The 13,275-nt window shown below is 40.0% G+C and overlaps 1 non-coding gene across 1 annotated transcript; it reads left to right on the forward strand.

The window, feature by feature from the left end:
* Positions 1–12,895: 12,895 nt before the first annotated feature.
* On the forward strand, positions 12,896–13,001 carry LOC131232154 (small nucleolar RNA R71). The gene has a single exon (XR_009164765.1). It is a non-coding gene; the product is annotated as a small nucleolar RNA R71 (small nucleolar RNA).
* Positions 13,002–13,275: the final 274 nt, after the last annotated feature.

Genomic DNA, 13,275 nt, shown 5'->3' on the forward strand with positions numbered 1-13,275 from the left:
GATGGAGTTGCGAGAGTTGCAGCAATAGTTGGACAAGTTATGTGAGTTGAGTTTCATTCATCTGAGTAGTTCATCGTGGGGAGCGCTGGTACTATTCATTAGGAAGAAGGATGGCTCGTTAAGGCTTTGCGTGGATTACCGTGAGCTCAACCGGGTCACAATCAAGAATAAGTATCTGCTACCGAGGATAAATGATTTATTTGATCAGCTGCAGGTTGCACAGTTCTTTTCGAAGATTAAGCTGCGGTCCGGTTATCATCAGATTCAATTCTGAGAGGAGGACATCCCGAAGACAGCTTTTAAGACACGCTATGGTCACTTTGAGTTTCAAGTCATGTCCTTCAGACTGACCAATGTGCCCACCGTTTTTATACAGTTGATGAACAAGGTCTTCCGTCCTTATCTCAATCACTTTGTTGTGGTCTTCATCGACAACATTCTGATCTATTCAAGGACCCGTGAGGACCATGAGCAACATCTGAGGATTACGTTGCAGATCCCCGTGCCCACCAGCTATATGCGAAGCTGGAGAAGTGTGAGTTTTGTCAGGAGGAGGTGAAGTTCCTTGGTCATATGGTGACGAGGGAGGGTGTCATAGTAGATCCCTTGAAGATAGATGTAGTGCGTCAGTGGGGCCAGCCCACGAACGCGTTCGAGATCCGTAGTTTTCTTGGTTTGATGGGATATTATTGACGCTTTATTGGGGATTCTCTCGTATCGCAGCACCGCTGACCAAGTTGACCCGGAAGGGCACAGAGTTTGTGTGGAGTGATGCGTGTGAGCGAACATTTATGGAGCTGAAGGACTACCTCACGTCCGCTCCTGTTCTCACTCTTCCCTCGGGGAGTGAAGGATTTATTGTATTTACTACTACTTTGCATGTGGGTTTGGGTATTGTCCTGATGCAGCACGGAAAGCAAGTGGCTTATGCATCTTGCCAGCTTAAGGTCCATGAGATAAACTACCCCACGCATGATTTAGAGCTGGCAGCAGTCATCTTCACACTGAAGGTGTGGAGGCACTATCTCTATGGGGTCAGGTTCGATCTTTTCTCTAACCACAAGAGCCTGAAGTATCTTTTCTCTTAGTCCGAGTTGAACATGTAGCAGAGACGTTGGATGGAGCTCTTGAAGGATTATGATTTTGATCTTTAGTACCACCCGGGTAAGGCGAACGTGGTGGAGGATGCCCTTAGCCGTTAGCCACAAGGCCTGGTGGCGCATATGATGATTCAGGAGTGGAAGATGCTCGAGGATATTACTGCGTTTGACTTCAAGTTTAACTTGTATCGTTTAGTTATCGAGCCTGTCGATTCAACCCTCTCTTGTCGTAAAGGTGATCGAGGCTTAGTAGTCAGACAAGTCACTTCAGAGTTATCGAGCAGAGTTAGTTAGATTGGCAGATTAGTTCTGATGGTTAAATTCACTTGAGAGGCCAATTATGTGTCTTGGATATTCCAGAGTTATGCAGAGATCTTATGACCAAGGCACACCGATCGAGGTTTTTTATCCACCCTGGCTCAACGAAGATGTACTGCGATATGAGGCGATAATATTTTTAGGTGGGGATGAAGTGCCAAATCGCCATTTTTGTGGCCAAGTGTGACACTTACTAGCATGTCAAGGCCGATTATTAGAGACCCCCAGGTCCATTGCAGTCATTAAGTATCTCGACGTAAAAGTGAGAGCACGTATCCACTGATTTTATCATAGGCTTGTCGAGGACTCAGCGTGGTCATGATGTCATCTTGGTTGCCGTGGATTGCCTGACGAAGTCGGCACATTTTCTTGTAATTCATGCGACCTGGCTTTTGGACCGGCTTGCCAGATTGTTCGTTGATGAGATTGTGAAACTGCATGGTGTTTCAGTTTTGATCGTTTCCGACCGAGACCCGAGGTTCATATCTCAGTTTTGGAGGAGCTTCCAGAAGGCGATGAGGTCTGCCTTATAGTTCAGTACTGCGTATCATCCGCAGACGGATGGGCATACCGAGAGGGTTAACCAGATCCTGGAGGATATGCTCAGAGCAAGCGTGATCGACTTCTCGGGTAGCTGGGATGAGCATTTGCGCCTGGATGAGTTTGCATATAATAACAGCTATCAGGCGACTATTGGTATGGCTCCTTTTAAAGCCTTGTATGGAAGACCGTGTAGATCTCCTAGTTATTGGGCCGAGGTTGGAGAGTAGTGTATCCTAGGTCCCGAACTTGTGCAACTGACATCAGAGGCTATTGATATCATCAGGCAGAGGATGCATACAGCTCAGAGCCGGTAGAAGAATTTTGCTGATCGTCGGCATCGTCCCTTGGAGTTTGTAGTAGGGGACCGAGTGTATCTGAAGGTCTCACCCATGAAGGGTGTAGTTTGATTTGGAGCAAAGGGCAAGCTTGCCCTAAGATTGATTGGACCTTTTGAGATCACTGGGTGCATTGGTGACATGGCCTATAGGTTCACCTTACCATCGCAGTTGTCTGACGTCCACAATGTTTTCCATGTCTCTATATTGCAAAAGTGTGGGTCAGACATCGTTCCTGTTACTTGTTCACAACCCCAAGTGTATGGTCGCGATGTAGTAATAATCTCGATGAGACCGAGGTCGAATCCACAGGGACTAATCTTGTGTATTTTTAAAAAATAACTAGCAGAAGAACTAGATAAAGATGAAAACCTAAGTCTGAAATATTTGAGAGGAATTATGAGAAATTCAATGAAAAACTTGAGAAATTCAAAGGTGGAAAACTAGGGTATCCACGAATCCACTTGTAGAGATCAAGGAGATCTATGCTTAATTCAAGTCACACGATTGGAATCAGAGTCTCATCTTATCCAATTGGAAGATATCTTAGTAAAATCAAATCTGAACTTCCTTTGACCTAGTTCTTAATGGATGAGAGGTTTGAGAGTTGGAAGTGATTCCATCACGAAACCATGCCCATGAGACATGGCAAACAACAGGATTTACAAATCCCATAACCAATCTAGGAGAATTGTGAAAGTTATGGATGATTCCATCATCCAACATGCCTAAGGGACAATACTGAATAATAGGATTTCCTAATTTCACAATCTCAATAATGAAAAGAACATACTCAAAGCTATCGCAGATCTATTGTAATTTAAGTCACAACAAACTATTAAAAACTGAAAGTATTCCTTATAATCAAACTAGAATAAAAGAGAGTTCAATATAAACATGAATCAAAGCAATAGAAACATCCTATCACTTTACAAGCTTCACCTCTTAGCCCTAAGTAAGAGGTTTAGCCAACCATAGGCATGATTGAACTATAATCTCTTAAGAAAAGCATAAAAACTACTAAGGAAAGGGAAAAAAAACTCTTGGCGACGGCTTCTCCATACTTTTTCTCCACTCCTCAAACCATAGATGCCTAGGAGAGCCCTAGGGACCCCTATTTATAATTTTAGGCATTAACCTTTCGCACTGAGTGGAAATTTCCAGAAACCGTCTCAAATTTACGCAGTCCACACAAGTTATGCGTAACCCTTGACTGGTCGTGGGCCGTCCTCGACTGGTCTAGCAACATGAGGATTTAGAAGTTTTACATGTTGGAGTTCAAGTCGAGTCACCTTCGACCGGTCGAGTAGAGCCCAGGACTGGTCGTGCGTAGCCAGGACTGGTCGAGCAGGAGCCAAAACTAGTCGAAGATAGCCGAATTTCACTTCAAAACTCTAATTTTCTTCATTCTTGACTTAATTTTCTTAGATCTTCAGTACGTGCATCCTTTATTCTTATTTTTATTAGATCAAATCTTGGCTTTGGTGATTCTTGAGCATTAAATCCATGTTTTTAACATCCTTTTCAATCAAAGCTCTTAAATTCACATTGCAAATTAAAATAGAACATTAAGCATTATCATGTTCATAAAACCAAGTAATAAATGGGGTCCAATATGCAATATTTGACCCTCAACACAATCCCCAACTAGCATTTTGCTAGTCCCGAGCAAAGTATGCGAAAAATGAACCTTAATGCGCAATGTTCAAACCTTTTTCAGAAAACGATCTTTTGTATAGTCAAGTACGAATGAATAGACTCATGATGAGAAATTGAGATTTTGAAAATCTAGAGTTGAATCACATAAGCAATCAATCAAATAAGCCCTTTATCCATTAGGTCACAGCTTAGTTTTCATATCAAGTTTTTCTTAGTGCTCAGTGAAAATACTATCTTTTCATAATGTTAGCCATGCTCATCACTTCAAGATTGGTTGAAAATACAAGTACTGATTTCGAACTTATTCCCTTTTCCATCTTTTTTCATTTTTTGATTTTATATCGACAGTCATTTGTATTTATTCCCCTTCTTTAGAGATTACTTCCTTTTCAAAGATATTTTTCATTCCTCTCAAAGATGTTGTCATTTTTCATTCTTTATGACCTCTTTGTCGATCTCCTATTTTTTTAATTGCTTCTTTCTTCTTTTAAGGTGGATAAAATTCTCCAGACTCTGTTCTCAATATATTTCAATGATCATCATACTAACAATCTGAAAATCTAATACTATGCACAGAAAACAATTTGAATAACATAATATTCGAACGTACTCTTAATCAATTGAATGTAAGGACCATAAGTGATAAGTTACTTAGTTGATCCAACTCTAATAATTCAAAATTCAATTTCTATCATATCATTATACTCAAAACAGTCTTAAATACACAACTTATTGCTTTCCAAACAGATAAACATTGAAAAATTTTCAAAATTTTTATAAATTTTGCTTAAATTTGAGAAAATACTGATTAGGTAACCTAATCTCTCATCCCCAACCTAAAATTTACGTTGTCCTCAAAGTAAAAGAAATAAGCATGATTTGCAAAAGAGACAACGTAGTTGAAAGAGAAGTGATGGAAAGATAGTACCTGTTGAAGAGATTTTATAGCTTTTTTCAAAGGATCTCAGCGTGAAGGTAGGTTAGCACAAGAGTTAATCAACCAAAAGCAAACTATCCTAAGCATCATAAAATCGAATATCCTAAAACGACAGAAAATAATAAACCTAACTACACCTCCATCAGACTAGGAGATCAATCCTGATAAATCGGATCATTCAGAAGTATGGACATGTCCTCTGAATCAAATTTCTCAACAAATGACTTTAATCGATGCCCATTTACTTTAAACTCATTGCCATTGTTTGGATTCTTTATCTCAACGGACCCATGAGGATAAACATTAGTAACAGTGAAAGGGCCAGTCCAGCGAGATCAGAGTTTACCTGGAAAGAGATGTAACTGGAAATTATACAAGAGGACTTTTTGACCTGGTATGAATGATTTCTGAAGAATGTGTTGGTCATGAAACACCTACAGCTTGTCCTTGTAAATTCTCGAGTTCTCGTACGCCTCATTCTGAATTTCTTCGAGTTCATTCAGTTGAAGTTTGCGTAGCGAGCTAACGTTGTCCAGATTGAAATTCAAAATTTTAATCACCCAGTAGGCTTTATTTTCCAACTCCACAGGCAAGTGGCAAGCCTTTCCATAGACAAGTCTAAAGGGAGACATTCCAATGAGGGTCTTAAATGTGGTACGGTAAGCCCATAAAGCATCGGTCAATCGGATTGACCAATCCTTATGGTTAGGGTTAACCGTCTTTTCCAAGATATGTTTAATTTCTCTATTGAAAATCTCAGCTTTCCCACTTGTTTGTGGGTGATATGGAGTACTCACTTTTTGGGAGATGTCATATTTCTTCATTAATTTCGTGAATAACCTATTATAAAAATGTGTGCCCCCATCACTAATGATAGCTCGAGGTGTTCCAAACCGGGAAAGAATGTTCTCTTTTAGAAACTTAATGACCGTTTGATGATCATTGTTCCAGTAAGGAATCGCTTCGACCCATTTAGTAACATAGTCTACTGCTAGTAGAATGTATAAATTCCCAAAGGATTGAGGGAATGGTCCCATGAAATCGATACCCCTACAATCAAATGCTTTTATAATAAGAATGGGGTTTAGAGGCATCATATTTTGACGAGACAATGCTCCCAACTTCTGACAATGCTCATAAGCTTTGAAAAACTCATGAGAATCCCTGGACATAGTGGGACAATAAAAGCGCCGTTGCAGAATCTTGGCCGTGGTCTTTTTAGCAGAAAAGTGACTACCACAGGCCTGAGTGTGACAAAAGGAGATGACACTTTAATGTTCATTGTCTGGCACACATCTCCTTAAGATTTGGTCTGAGAAATATTTAAACAAATACAAATCATCTCAAAAAAATGTACAAATCTCGGCGAAGAATTTTTTTTTCTTATTTGCGTAGTCCACTGCGTCGGCGTGAAACCTGTGGCAAGATAATTAGCAATATCAGCAAACCAAGGTGAATGGGAGACTTTGAACAATTGTTCGTTAGGGAACATGTCATTTATATGTATCGTCTCAAGGGAATCAAAGAGATCAAGGTTGGAAAGATGGTTAGCCACTACGTTCTCTACTCCTTTTTTATATTTTATTTACAAATCAAATTCTTGGAGTAGGAGGATCCATCTTATCAAGCGGGGCTTAGCATCATTCTTAGAAAGAAAATACTTGAGTGGCGCATGGTCTGTGTAAATGATGATCTTGTATCTGATCAAGTAGGACCTAAATTTATCCAAAGCGAATACTACGGCTAAGAGTTACTTTTCCATAGTAGAGTAGTTCACTTGGGCAGGATTTAGAGTTCTACTTGAGAAATGAATAACATAGAGCTTCTTATCTTTTCTCTAGCCTAAAATCGCCCCAAGAGCATAGTTAGACGAGTCACATATAAGTTCAAAAGGAAGGCTCCAATCGGGTGGCTGCATGGTATGTGCAGTGGTTAACATGCCCTTAAGCTTAGTAAAAGCTTCCTGACATTGCTCGGTCCATTCAAATGGTGCATCCTTTTGAAGTAGATTACATAGAGGATGAGAGAGATGATTAAAGTCCTTTATGAATCTTCTATAAAACCTGACATGTCCTAAGAAGGATCGCACGTCTAGTATGTTCTTGAGTGGAGGTAGGTTAGAGATAGGATCAATTTTAGCCTTATCTACATCAATTCCCTTGGATGAGATGATATGTCCAAGGACAATTCCCTTACGAACCATGAAATGATATTTCTCCCAATTGAGTACCAAATTCTTTTCTTCACATCTTTTCAGCACACATTTAAGATTCTCTAAACAATCGCCAAAAGATAGACGAAAGATGGAGTAGTCGTCCATGAAGACCTCTAGATATTGACCCACCATGTCAAAAAATACTCATCATACATTGCTGAAAAGTATCAGGGGTGTTACACAGTCTGAATGGCATCCTTCGGTAAGCAAAGGTGCTAAAGGGACATGTGAATGTGGTCTTTTCCTGATCTTCAGGGGCTATCTCTATCTGGTTGTAGCCTGAATACCCATCAAGGAAATAATAGTATGAGTGACCAACTAGCCTTTCCAAGATTTGATCAATGAAGTGCAAAGGGAAGTGGTCCTTCCTTATGACGGTATTCAATTTCCTGTAGTCAATGCACATTCTCCAACCAGTAGTAACTCTAGTTGACACGAGTTCATTATTGGCATTGGCTACAATGGTGATTCCGAACTTCTTAGGAACCACCTGAGTTAGACTCACCATTGACTATCGGATATAGGGTATATGATACCCACATCCAATAGTTTAAGAACCTCGACCTTTACCACTTCCTTCATGTTTGGATTTAGTCTATGTTGTAGTTGTCATGAGGTCTTCGTATTGTCCTTAAGATAAATGCGGTGAGTACAAATCGAAGGGTCAATTCCCTTGAGGTCCGCAATCGACCATCTAAAGGCTCCCTTATGCTCAATGAGAGTAGAGATGAGCATACTCTCCTGTTCTTACTCAAGGTGGGAGGAAATTAGCACCTGGTATGTCTCATCTTAACCTAAATAGACATGTTTTAAATTAGAGGGAAAAAGTTTTAGGTCAAGCTTCGGTGCCTTGAGGTTAGGCAGTAGAGGCACTGCAACAGTTTGGAAAAATTCTTCAAATTGTGGCCTCCACCGGTTAACTTCAAGTACTGGCACAGTATCAAGCATGACACCCGTCTCCCTACTCATGTAATCATCAAAATCATGGGAGTAGGCCAAACACATCTCTAGAGGGTTAGAGGATAAGGTCATCAAAGTTCTATCTTCTATGAAAGAGTCAATCATGTTAATGTCGTGAAAATCATCATCATCTTTTAACTATTTGCCTATGTTGAAAAAGATATTCAACTCCAATGTCATATTCCTGAAAGACACTCATGACCCCATTCCTGCAATTAATGATTGTGTTTGAAGTGGCAAGGAAAGGGCGACCAAGAATGACAGGAATTTAAGTGCTAATGTTACTGATGGGTTCTGTATCTAAGATGATAAAATCTACTTAGTAGTAGAATCTGTCAACCTGGACTAACACATCCTCAATTACCTCTCTCGGTACACGAACTGAGCGGTCAACAAGTTGTAAAGTGGTTAAGGTGGGTTTCAATTCACCCAAACCTAACTATATGTAGACCGAGTAAGGAATCAGATTTACACTTGCTCCTAAGTCAAGAAGTGTGTGCTTAATCTGGTAGTTCCCAATTACACAGGTGACGGTTGGGCTACCGCGATCTTTGTATTTCTATGGCACATCTTGCTTTAAGATGACACTCACTTTTTCAGTTAAAAAGATTTTCTTTTTGATACTTTGTCATCTTTTGGTTGTACACAAGTCTTTTAGAAATTTGGCATATGAAGGTATTTGTTTTATGGCATCAAGTAGAGAAATTTTGACCTTCACTTGTTTCAACATCTCTAGAATATTGTGAGAGTTAGAGAGAGGTTTTGGTGCAACCAACCGTTGGGGGAATGGGGTAATCGGCTTACCTTGAAGTTCTAGTTCCAATTCTTGTGGAGCAATGCTAAGTCTATCATTGTTGTCCTCTTTTGGGTCCTTAGGCTTTTCAGCCCTAACCGGAATAGTTTTGTCAATAGTCTTCCCACTCCTAAGAGTGGTGATAGATTTAGCTTGCTCCATCTGATTTGAAGAGCTTGAATCACTTATCTCGTACTGCGGTTTAGGATTGGGGAGGGGTTGAGCAGGAAGCATCCTCCTTTCTATAACCGTAACATGTGAATCCATATTTTGCATATATTTTGTAAGTTCTTGTATTTCTTGAGTAAGCTCTTGAGTTTGTGTGGAATTTTGAACTAATTCCTCTTGAGGTTTCACTTAATTTGGAATTTGATAAAAGAAACCTCAAGGGGTAGCAGTTTGTCCATTCCTCCAACTGAAGTTTAGATGTGTAACACCCTGAAAATCGAGGGTTGAGCAGATGCTCAACTCTCGAGTTCCAACGCATCACTTATGCAACATAGATAATGATGATTAAATGTTGTCCATATTTATGCATTAAACATGAGAGGGATTATACCAAATCAACATGTCATACTCCAGAGGCGATTAAATTAAGCAAGCAGAAGACTGTGATAGATATATAAAGTATGTAAGTGGATATAAACTCCAGAGTATGATCATGTCACCAAGTTAAATAATTACATGTATAGTTCCAAAATATACAAAATGATAAAGTGTAATGTCATTTAATCCATATCCCTGTAGCCCCGGTGACGCAACTCTAGGTCTACCTAGACCCACCCGAGAGTTGCAAGTAGGAGAACTCCTTGTTGTCGCAGAAGGCCGGCTCCAACTCGTAAGCCTCGCCATCATCTGAAACTACAACAGAGTTTGGTTGGTGTTTTAAAACACCATCCCAGAGTGGGAGTGAGTGATCAACTCAGTGGAGCTATAAGGCAAAGGTTAACATGTTATCAATTCAGTTAAGTAGTAATGATAAAATACTACAACAAGCATTCCTAAGTACTCTGGTTAATGCAAGGATGATATGTATTAATGGTGCATGCCCTCGCCTGCACTCCCTCTGCGACATTATCTCACGGTCGCGTATACTAAACACTCACTGTGCTCAACACCCACACCAAAGGCAGATGCAATGCAGTGCATGGTCGTGTTAGCCAAGTTTTTTATATCATTTACCCAAACAATGATCCATCTAGGATCGTCAATCCTAGTTAATCACATATGATAGGCAAGTTCACGAGTTTACACTATAGGTTGCTACGGAAGGCTCGCCACCTCAGCGTAGGCTTAATTCACACTCGAGGTCACTACGAGGGGCTTGTCACCCGATCATATGCTTATTTTATACTCGAGGTCACTATGGAAAAGGCTCATCACCTTAGCGTAGGCTGACAGCTCGAATACAATGTCCCATACCACCGTATTCGGGTCACGAGTTTGGTTTGTTCACTGGACACTATGGGGAGGCTCGTCACTCCAGCGTAGGTCGACAGCTCGACCATGGTATCCCATACCACCATGCCTGGCTCATAAGTCTTAGCGGATCATGGTACCAAGGTTTAACGGGTTTTTCAATGGTAAGTGGTACCTTAGATTCAAACAGTAGCATCCATACATGGTGAACATACATTAGGCCAATCGAGTTACTTGACAAGCTCGACTGATACAAGCGTACGTTGAATTTATCAACATGGAGTGCACACGCACTCCTTGTGGCCTAACCACTGTCGATAATCACTGTATGACTCGGATTCATCGAACATATCCGTCGTGGCGAAACTAGTTTGGCCACTAATCGTAAACCATTACTGATTGCCTGGACTATGTATTAGTCCCAATCGTACTCAAACATAATAGGCATTCATATGTGATAGTCCAAGCAGCATGTGACAACCAATTTAAACATAAATCTCATTTGAGTCTTTCAACAAACACATAGTACACATGTTATTATACATAGGCATTTCATCCATAAATCACATAATAGTAAGAGAGGTTACATAAAGGAAACTGTAGCTATAAATAAGGTAATTGAGAATCCTATCTCAACACCCTCATTAAATACATTTCAATAAGCATTTTCTCATTCAGGCATTTTATCAAACACTTAAACTACACACATCAACATGCATGTAATAAATTAATTATAATGTATATTATAGCAAATCCTTTCACAAGGGAGTTGCCACACGTACAACAATCATGTATTCCCAAACAATAATCATGACAAGCACAAATCATAATTCCATATTCACACAAACATTTCAACAAACACATGGAATGCATTAATTTTAACATAGTTCATATATATATGTAATACGTAGAAAACATCAAATCTAAGTATATGTGATAGCAATCAAGTCAGTCATAAATCATTAACTAACATTGAAAAGCACAACCTAAACATTTTAGTCCATACCTTCCGTCGGTAAACTCGTATCGAACTTGGTTCGAACACTATTCCTTTGTCTACGGCACAATGGCTACCTAAATCATGAAATAGGTTAGTTATTTCACCGATCTACCTATCTAGATACCTAAATCATATTAGGGTTAGGATTCCTTACCCAAAAGTGGAGTTGAAATCGCCGGTATAGCGACATGGAAGAGGTGATTCAGCACGTGGAGTGGTGGGAATGAATCCCAGCAACTATCTCTCACTCTCTCTCTTTTCTGCTCACTTTTTCCTTCTCTTTTCTCTCTTCTCTCTCCTAGGGTTAGGAAATTCGTATGGAATGAGAGAGGGGTGGGTTAAGGCCCTTATATAGGCCCAGAACTGATGTTAATGGCCCCAGGGCTATGGTATACTTAGGTCATAGCTAAAAGTTGTCTGTTACGGGCCAACGAAGCTCATCTGGAGGTCCATTTCCTGTATACAGTCTGGAGAAAGTTCCTTGGCAATGGATCTATGTCAGGTTAAAGTTTCGGTCCGATCGGGTTTGTAGATCGACTGCGAAGGACCAGTTTCAGTTCAACGGCCATCATCACTCGATCAGGGTCACAAGTACACTGACATGTGTAGGGAATTTTTCTTGATCCAAGGGTGTATTTGGGTTAGAATCTGATAGTCTGAAACCTTAAACTTGGCCTACAAGCGAACGACCCAATTCACTTAAGTTTGAGTCTATTTCCTGAAGATATTCGCATTTCTCACACACTTTGCTCCGGGCTCAAGTTGTGCGTTTCTGGATACTATTTGGACTTGATTTTCGAGATAGTTGTCAAGCACAGTAAAGCGGTCATAACCGTATAGTTTTGCATTAATCGGGCTTTCGACGCACGGTCCAGGTCCGATACGGAGTTTCAAGATGCTCCCGAGAGCAACTGGGTTTTGAGATTGATCCTAGGTTTTTAGGAAATGTAGAGTTAGTGATTCTGCTGGTTTCGGGTCTTGCAGTTCATATAGAAAGTGATTCGAGCTAATTCACCAATTAATTCAATTTAGTACTTAATTAATTTTTATCTAATTTCTACATGATTCGATCCTTAACGATTTCGGCCTGAGGTGGTACTCGGGTCTTTGTACGAATTTTTTTCTGAGACGTTACAGGATGATTTCTCCAATTAGGATTGTATGTATTGGAGGTAGGTCCATTAAAAGGTCCTTGGTAATTATTCACGACATTAGATTTCTCATTCAACACCTCTTGAAAGGCAGGTATTGTTGGACAATTTTTAGTTGTGTGAACGTTGCAAGCACAAATACCGCAAACAGTTTCCTTAACCTTATCCTTCTTTAGTTCCATGGCCTCGAATTTCCTTATGAGACTAAACACTTTAGCATTAATATCATCATCCTCTTTTAGAAGGTATAATCCGCCCCTCTCCTTTGATTAAGCGGGCCTAGAAGTGGTGTTTGATTTTGGGTAAGTGTCCCAAAATTGTCCGTTTTTAGCAAGTCTATCCAAGTAGTCCCACACATCATCGACATTTTTATTCATGAATTCCCCATTGCACATTGTCTTAACCAATTGACGCATAGAAGATGTCAGTCCATCATAGAAAAAGTGTGTAATGTACCACGTTTCAAAACCGTGTTGTGGCATGAATTAACAAGATCCTTGAATTGCTCCCAACATTGGAAGAATGTTTCATCCTCCTTTTGAGCAAAGTTAATGATTGACTTTCTAAGGGTGTTCATTTTATGATGTGGAATTTTTTATTTATGAACTCCCTTATCATGTCATTCCATGTGCCAATAGATCAGAGATGTAGTGAATACAACCGAGTCTTAACTTTCTCTTTCAAAGAAACTGGGAAGAGTTTCAGTTTGACCGTGTCCTCAGACACGTTAGGAAAATATAAAGTGGCTATGATCTCGTCAAACTCTTTCAAGTGCAAACATGGACTTTTAGATTCAAGTCCATGAAATTTTGGAAAGAGTTGGATCACCCCTGGCTTGATATCCA

This window comes from Magnolia sinica, chromosome 17 (genome assembly GCF_029962835.1).
Source record: "Magnolia sinica isolate HGM2019 chromosome 17, MsV1, whole genome shotgun sequence".
Lineage (NCBI taxonomy): Eukaryota > Viridiplantae > Streptophyta > Magnoliopsida > Magnoliales > Magnoliaceae > Magnolia > Magnolia sinica.